Here is a 7328-nt window from a genome sequence, read left to right on the forward strand (position 1 = left end):
CATTAACCCTATATATATACTAGCTTTTTTCATACATGCTCTGCATGTGAATAGTTTTTTATTTAAGAAAATAAATAAAATAAAATAAAACAGTTATTATAGAGAGAAAATAGTGGGAGAGAAAGATGGGGATTGTGAGATTTTTTATTTATTTTCTTAATAAAAATCTACTTTGTAATTGTCATATTTACCCTTGTGATTTAATTTATTTTCAAAATTTTTTAATCTCTCAAGGTTTTTTTTTTAAGGGAAAGACGACAAACTATTCAGGCTAATGCCAATGTGGTCATTCTTTCAGCTTCAACGGCGAATGAAGATTGCAGAATTGAAAAAGCTCTGTGCGTGCAAGGCCTGAGATGTTGTTGAGGTATGAATGCTGTTCCGCTGACTCTGTTTCCATTTCTGGTTAGCCTTTTGTTTCTGTCCGTTGTTTTCTGTACATTTGTATACCTTTGATATTAAGATTGTTTTGACTGTTAATATGTACTTTCCAGGTGTGGGATGCAACTGCTTTTCTTTCTGAAATTGTATCGGAATACTGTACTGGTGCCAAGGCATTGGTGCCAGAACAGGAAATTTCTACAGGTCAGTGATTCGCTGCCATGTTAAAACTATTTATTAAAACGTGGATGCATGATTAATTGGGTATGGTTAACCTGATAGGATTAGGAAATAGGGCATGGGAAGATCACGTCGATGAGGTTTCTTTTATATTTTTATACGTGGTTATTGCAGGAGAGCAATGTGGCTACTGTGGAGCCTGGACTTGTAGGTGTTTGGCAAAAGGCACCCTTGATTGATTCATCTTTTTATGTATCTGCTAGTGTTGATTCGTGATCAAGGCATAATTAGGGCCCTATTTTGGGATATTCTTAGCATAATATACATTTTTTATTTATTTTAAAGGTGCTGGTGCATCTGCTTTGAACTTTCAGAGGCCGTCCCATAATGCTCAGTGTCGGCGCTCATCTATAATTTTAATATATTTAGACTGCTGATTTGAGAGTAGATCTATTACTGGTGTCTCATACAGACTGGATTCATTTTGCAGGGTAAATGTGGTACCGGAAAACAATCGTTTCAGCTTCCTGATTTCATTGCTGCAACTGGAATTGAGAAAATTAGACAGGTAAACTGGTCATGGGGCTTTTTATTTTGATTATTCGTATTTAGGTCACCTATTTGCTTGTTATATTTAAGTAATTTGTCTGTGTACGTAACTCGTTATAATTAGGTCATCCACACGTGGTTCGTACAGCTGCTAGTATCCATTCTAAAAAGTTCCCATAGTCATGAACGGCATTTCTGTTCTGTATTATTTGAAGCAATCATGCATAACATTGATCTGATGTACCATACTTGCGCTAGTTACCTAGATGGGTTTTGAATGCAACAACTAGGCAACTTTGGCATACATGCTAGAATATAATTGTGGTTTCTTTTGTGCTCTTCCGTTCTTTATCTGGCAGGGTTGAACTTTTTAAAGATGCCCACTTCGATATTTGTTTGTCTACTGCAGGCATACATTGAAAAAGAAGATAGTAAGAAGACAAAGCAAGTGCAACGAGAATGTATGCAGCCAAAGATGCGCAAAACAGATATTGATTATCTGGTTTGCCTTTAATATATTTGGCATCAAGTCTTTGGACTCTTATTTTAATGCTCTTATGTAATGTTTTATTAATAAGATTATGGCTATCTGTGTTTTAGGTTCTTCATGATGCCTTTTTCAAGTACCAAACTATGCCAGAGCTCACAACACTTGGTGATCTGTACCATGAAGGGAAAGAGTTTGAGGTATTATCCGTGCTTCAATAATATTCTTGCTCAAGAATATGTCTCTGGTGTTGGTAAAATTTATTACTCGTCTTTTTGCATTCTTATGATGGAGTACTCATGCATAGCCAAGTAAATGAAGAAAACACTTCAAGCAAATAATTCCTTTTTCTATAATTGTACTATTTTTCCTTGTGAAAGTGCAACTTCATGTTGTTGATGTTGTTTCCTTTTTTCTTTTTTCTTTTTTTTTCAGGTAAAATTAAGAGAGATGAAGCCAGAATTGCTGTCATATGAACTGAAAGAAGCTCTTGGTATGCCAGATGGTGCTCCTCCGCCATGTCTCATCAAATATGCAGGTGAAACAGCAAATATCCTTTGTTCTCTTTAGCTCTGGTTTTTGAACTGTATGTTAATGCTTGGTATTGTCTTAACTGTTGTATTTCTATTCCAGAGATATGGTCCCCCTCATTATATCCACATTTGAAAATCCCTGGACTGAATGCTCCCATCCCCACCGGAGCTAGCTTTGGTAATCATGTAGGTGGCTGTGGAAAGCCTCTGTTTAAGAAGTTTTTTGAAGTGCTCGGCATTGCTATCATATGTACGGGATCTAAACTTCTTTATTCAATTATTGATTTTTTACTAACAGCTTTTCTTTGGTTTCTTAATACTATGGCCAACCATTGTATGGCGACGTGTTTGATGTTCAGCAACAAGATCAGCCTAATTATGAGGTATGGCTTGTGATTTGGACAATCAGGTGATCACTAGTAGAATGGCGCCTACAAAGTTGTAATTGGCATTAGACTGTATCATTTGCATATTATATAACGTTACATTTCTGTTCCTTCTGAAATTTAGGAAGAGCCAGTTGATAAGACAAAGCATTGGGGTGATTTGGAGAGAGACGAAGAAGAGGGCAAAGATCTAGAAGATGGTGTTGAATCTGTAGATAGCCTTTCAAGGTATCCTTGTTTATTTCCCATTTTCATTTTGTTTTAATATCCTTGTAAAGTTCCTTATTTTGTAGTTCCCTTTGTAGTTTAACATGCTGGTAATTTTGAGAGAACTCCTTTTTCCTTGGGTCAATTGCACTTGAGGTAATTTTCTGAGTTGGTTCAATTTTTCTAACAAACTTCCGCACTTCCTTCTCAGTACTCCCACTGGCAATGAGAAACCAGATGTCATTGACCTTCACAAGCAGCAGAGAAAGGAGCCTGAAAGACCTTTATACCAAGTAAGTACGATGGCAGACACTTTCTTTAACGACTAACACGTGTTGTCGGTAGCAATCTAAAAGGATGGATCTTCTGAGAGGTCAGAAAGCATATAAAGTGGATGTTACTACAACCTGAAGAGTTAGAAGCTATGGAGAACGTCTTGCCTGAAAAGTAACTTTGAGTTTCAAATTTTTCCACTTTGAGAACTAGTTTGTGACTTGTAATGTTTTCCACAGGTATGAACAAGCAAGGGGGGAGAAGAAGCTGCGAAGTCAGCGAGAGGATTTCAGTGACATGGTTGCGGAGGTGGTGTGTGCCTCTCGGGTGAGGTTTGTTTTCAGTTACCTTTGCTTTCCATAAAATTATAATAAGATCTTTTAAGTTTGTTTTCAGTCGAAGAAGAGGAAACGTAAGATGCCATTCATGAGAGATCTGAGTTCTATCAAGTTTTGCAAGAAGCCAAGCAGATTACAGGTGACGGTTACAAGAATAGCGGGGAAGTGAACAGGTACCAGACGACATTCAGGGATAGATGTAGACGTTTTGGGCAGGGTGCGTTTTGAGATTTATAGAGGGCCAGTGGTGTCTGCGTCCTAGTTGTATTAGATAGTAACGAAAATGTGATATTAACCTTTTTGGGGTATGATCTCTAATAACCAGCAGCTAAAGCCCATATTCTATTGACACTACTCAAATAGTTTCAACGAACTTAGATTTCTACTGTAAAATTGCGGCAGGTGTGTGATATTTCATCCGTCCAGTACTGCTGTTAAGTTTATTTCCCGCATGGTAGCAATTTGTGTTTTGTGTTTTTTTTTCTTTTCTCCATAACCTTTCCAGTTGATGTGGTTTCTAGTTTCTACATCTCCTGGCTGTAATTAGTCATTTTTCTTCAAAAGAAAATATAGAGTTAAATCTTTTTCATATCAATATTGATTCTAAGATGATGGTAACTTTTTTGAAACCTAACCAAGCTGGGAGGCTCATCCCCACGCCCGACATTTTAATAGAATCATGCATCACCATTCAATGGGATTTCCGCAATTCCCTCATTCAATGGATTCAGATCTTTTGTGAGAGTGCTTAGCAGGGATGTCCTAGTTTGCTTCTCAGCCTCCAACCCAACTGTAAACTATAATGCCGACAACTGCAAGAGCCATTCCCATCAAGTTCTTAAATGTGAGAGCTGAATCAAAGAGAAGCCACCCCAATGTCAAGACACAGACAGTCTTCATGTGGCCAAAAATAAATAAAACCTGGAATGACACGGCTGAGAATCTTCCGATGCAGAGGTACCAACTGATGTTGCAGAATACTGCTAGGGAGCAAGAGAGCATTATGAATGCAAATGCACTAGACGTCATCTTGTAATCCGTTAAAAGTTTTCCAGTAAGAAAGTAAACAACAAATGGACCAAGAATGAGAAGGGAGATAGCTTGAATTGGAGCCGTCTTTCTGAGCAATCAAAAGAGCCTACTGAGTATTTCTTCTGTAATGAACCTATTGAAATTTGTTGTAATGATGTACACAAGATGGCCACAGAAGCACAGAGAAAACCTTTGGCATTAACTTTAACATCGGTGACGGTACATATGCCCACACCTATTATCACCACTGCCACAGCAATCTTGAGTTCTTGACTTCCCTTGAGAAATTTTTACCGTGGATAATCCACTCCATCACAGAGACCACCGGAATCATGCTCAACTTCGATATCTGATAAAAGCAGACAGAGTTAAGCATGAGACTCAAGTTCATCCCTGTAATTGAGGCATTGGCTACAAGTGAGAACCAAATAAGTTCCCAAAGAGGAACGTGTTTCGATGCTGAGTACCCAGATGCATTCGATATGAAACCAACCAATGCAGTAACAGAGAAGTGGCTCTCAGTCAAAGTTGTAGCAAAACCAAAAGCAAAGAGGCATATGTTGCTTGTTGGCCATGATAATGCCAATGGAGCTCACAATATTCATAGTTTCATACCCCATGCTCCCACATCGGGAACTCTCAAAACAAGCTGATCAACAAAAACCTCCCTCCCTCCCTCTCGCCTTTTTTCCCAACCTATCTAGAAAATAAAGGGAGGTAGAGACAGAGTGCAGGCTATGCTCTCACCTCCGGCCCAGAAAGAGAGATATATACCCTTCATATTAATATCGATTGTAAATATCTTCTGCATATGTAAAAATACACCAAACCAAAAAGAAAAGGAAAAGAAAAAAAAAAACTAAATTAAACCAAACATCAGATAGATTTTGATACTTATCCAGACAAGTTTACTGTCTTACACAACATTCCCATAAAATTAAGGTACAAAACAGAACAGTCTAAACTAAGCCATGAGATATCCCCACAACACTTATGTAGTTATAATTACATCAAGCCAGAAGTACTCGGGTTCATTTGTGAAGCTTACGGATATCCAACGCTGCAAATCAATCAAAAACCAAATGTAAGACAAAGAAGTTAACGTCACATAAGAGTCATATCCTCAATGTTGAAATAGAAACAGGTTGAAGAGAATAAAACAAAAAAAAAATGAAAATAGAAACAGTTGATTAACAAATGAATATGTAAAGACTTGGGACATTTAACACAAAATTAATCGGACCAACACGTTGGTAAACAAGATAGGATTAGGTTAGTTAACCTGTTTGAATAGGATTGGATTTGTAAGAGGTTAAGATAGCTAATCCTAATCTTATCAGTTGTTTGATACAAAATTGGATAAGGATATGTGACAAAATTTAAAAATAAATAATAAAAGAAAGAAAATCAGAGATCGGCTCAGACATCACCGCCGGCCGTCTTAGTCACCACTGCTCTCTCATCGCCGGTCAACAACCTAGACCATACATCCCACCACCACTGCTCTCTCTCTCTCTCTCTCTCTCTCTCTCTCTCTCTCTCTCTCTCATGGCCTCCCTCGCACTTAGCATCCACAGCTCGCCAGTGCGGAACCATAGCTTTCGTTCATCACCGGCCATCTCCATTCCACTGCAAGTCTGAGATCTTGAAGATCTACCCACACCCATCAGATCAGATGAATCTACATGAAGCTTCGACGAAATTAGATCTAGAGGAAGAATCCACGTAGAGCGGTGAATCCAAACTCATCAGCTCACGAATTCAATGATCGGAATACGTTTCATAACGGCGGTGGAATACCAGAAAAGAAGAAAATAGAAGAAGATGAAGATGGAGGAAGATTGTGAGAGGGGAGAAGATGGAGGAAGATTGTGAGAGGGGAGAAGCTGGAGGCAGAGGTTCAGTTCTATCGTGGTTGAAACTGGATATTTGGAGGCTTTTCTAGTTGGATAAATTATATCTCACCTTTCTAACCAGATTGCTAATCCATACCTGATAAGATTTGAAAAATCTGGTTGCAAATTATCTAGACGGCCAAACATGATTAGTTACCAGATTAGATTTAAATTTTCCTATCTACCCTCCGTATCCGATGAAACAAACGCTGCCTAAAAGAAGAATCAAAGAAGATTGCTAACGATGAAAGACTCAAAAAGAATTATATCATTACAGTAATCTGGAAAAAAAGAAAAATAACAAGGAAATACAAGATATCTGAGATCTGATCTCATCTATCTTTCTCTAACCGACCTCCTCCTCTCAGATCTCGCTCGTTCATATCTAGCCAGCCTTTTAGCACGTTTCGACTGATTTGTGTGCAGAATACAGCGTTGGCTAAAATCCCGAATACGAAAAAGGAGCCTTGGAGAGCAAAGACCGCGTTGTTGGACCATGCCATGATTGTCGCAAATTGGGAATTTTTCTGGAGTTTAGGGTTCGTTATAGCTAACGATGCCTTTGTAGAGAAGGAAGTGGGCCGGGGGTGTATTATATTTTTAGAAGCTTAGCTCCGCTTGGAGTTAAACTTTTCTCTTTTTCTTTTGGTATTTAACCTTGGAGTGAAACTTAGTACACTTATAATAATAAGAATGGTGAAACTTAGTACACTTATCACTGTTACATTTAAATTGAACCTAATGAGAGGCGACCGTGACAGTGATAGACTGCCAGGAGGAATAAAGAAGAAGATTAGATCACCACTTGGAGAATTGGCATAGCAAAATTTCCCTCAAAGGCTCAAAAGCAGGGAAGATGATTTTTTAGTGAAAGCAGCGGCCCGGGCCCGGGCAATACCCCTCATACGATGACTGTCTTTTTTTTTTGGTAAGTATACGATGAGTGTCTTTATATTGCCAAAACTACCAGGTTTTGGAGGGGAACGGGTGGAGATAAAAAAGGGGATGCATTGGTGCATATGGGAGAAATTGCGCTTTGAGTTTTAGAGATTTGGAGAAGTTCAATA

At 38.4% G+C, this 7328-nt stretch overlaps 2 pseudogenes; one reads left to right on the forward strand and one right to left on the reverse strand.

The window, feature by feature from the left end:
* The first annotated feature begins 264 nt into the window (after nucleotides 1-264).
* Nucleotides 265-3766, forward strand: LOC112202956 (annotated as a pseudogene).
* A 342-nt stretch (nucleotides 3767-4108) lies between these two features.
* On the reverse strand, nucleotides 4109-7025 carry LOC112202380 (annotated as a pseudogene).
* Nucleotides 7026-7328: the final 303 nt, after the last annotated feature.

Source organism: Rosa chinensis, chromosome 5 (genome assembly GCF_002994745.2).
Source record: "Rosa chinensis cultivar Old Blush chromosome 5, RchiOBHm-V2, whole genome shotgun sequence".
NCBI lineage: Eukaryota > Viridiplantae > Streptophyta > Magnoliopsida > Rosales > Rosaceae > Rosa > Rosa chinensis.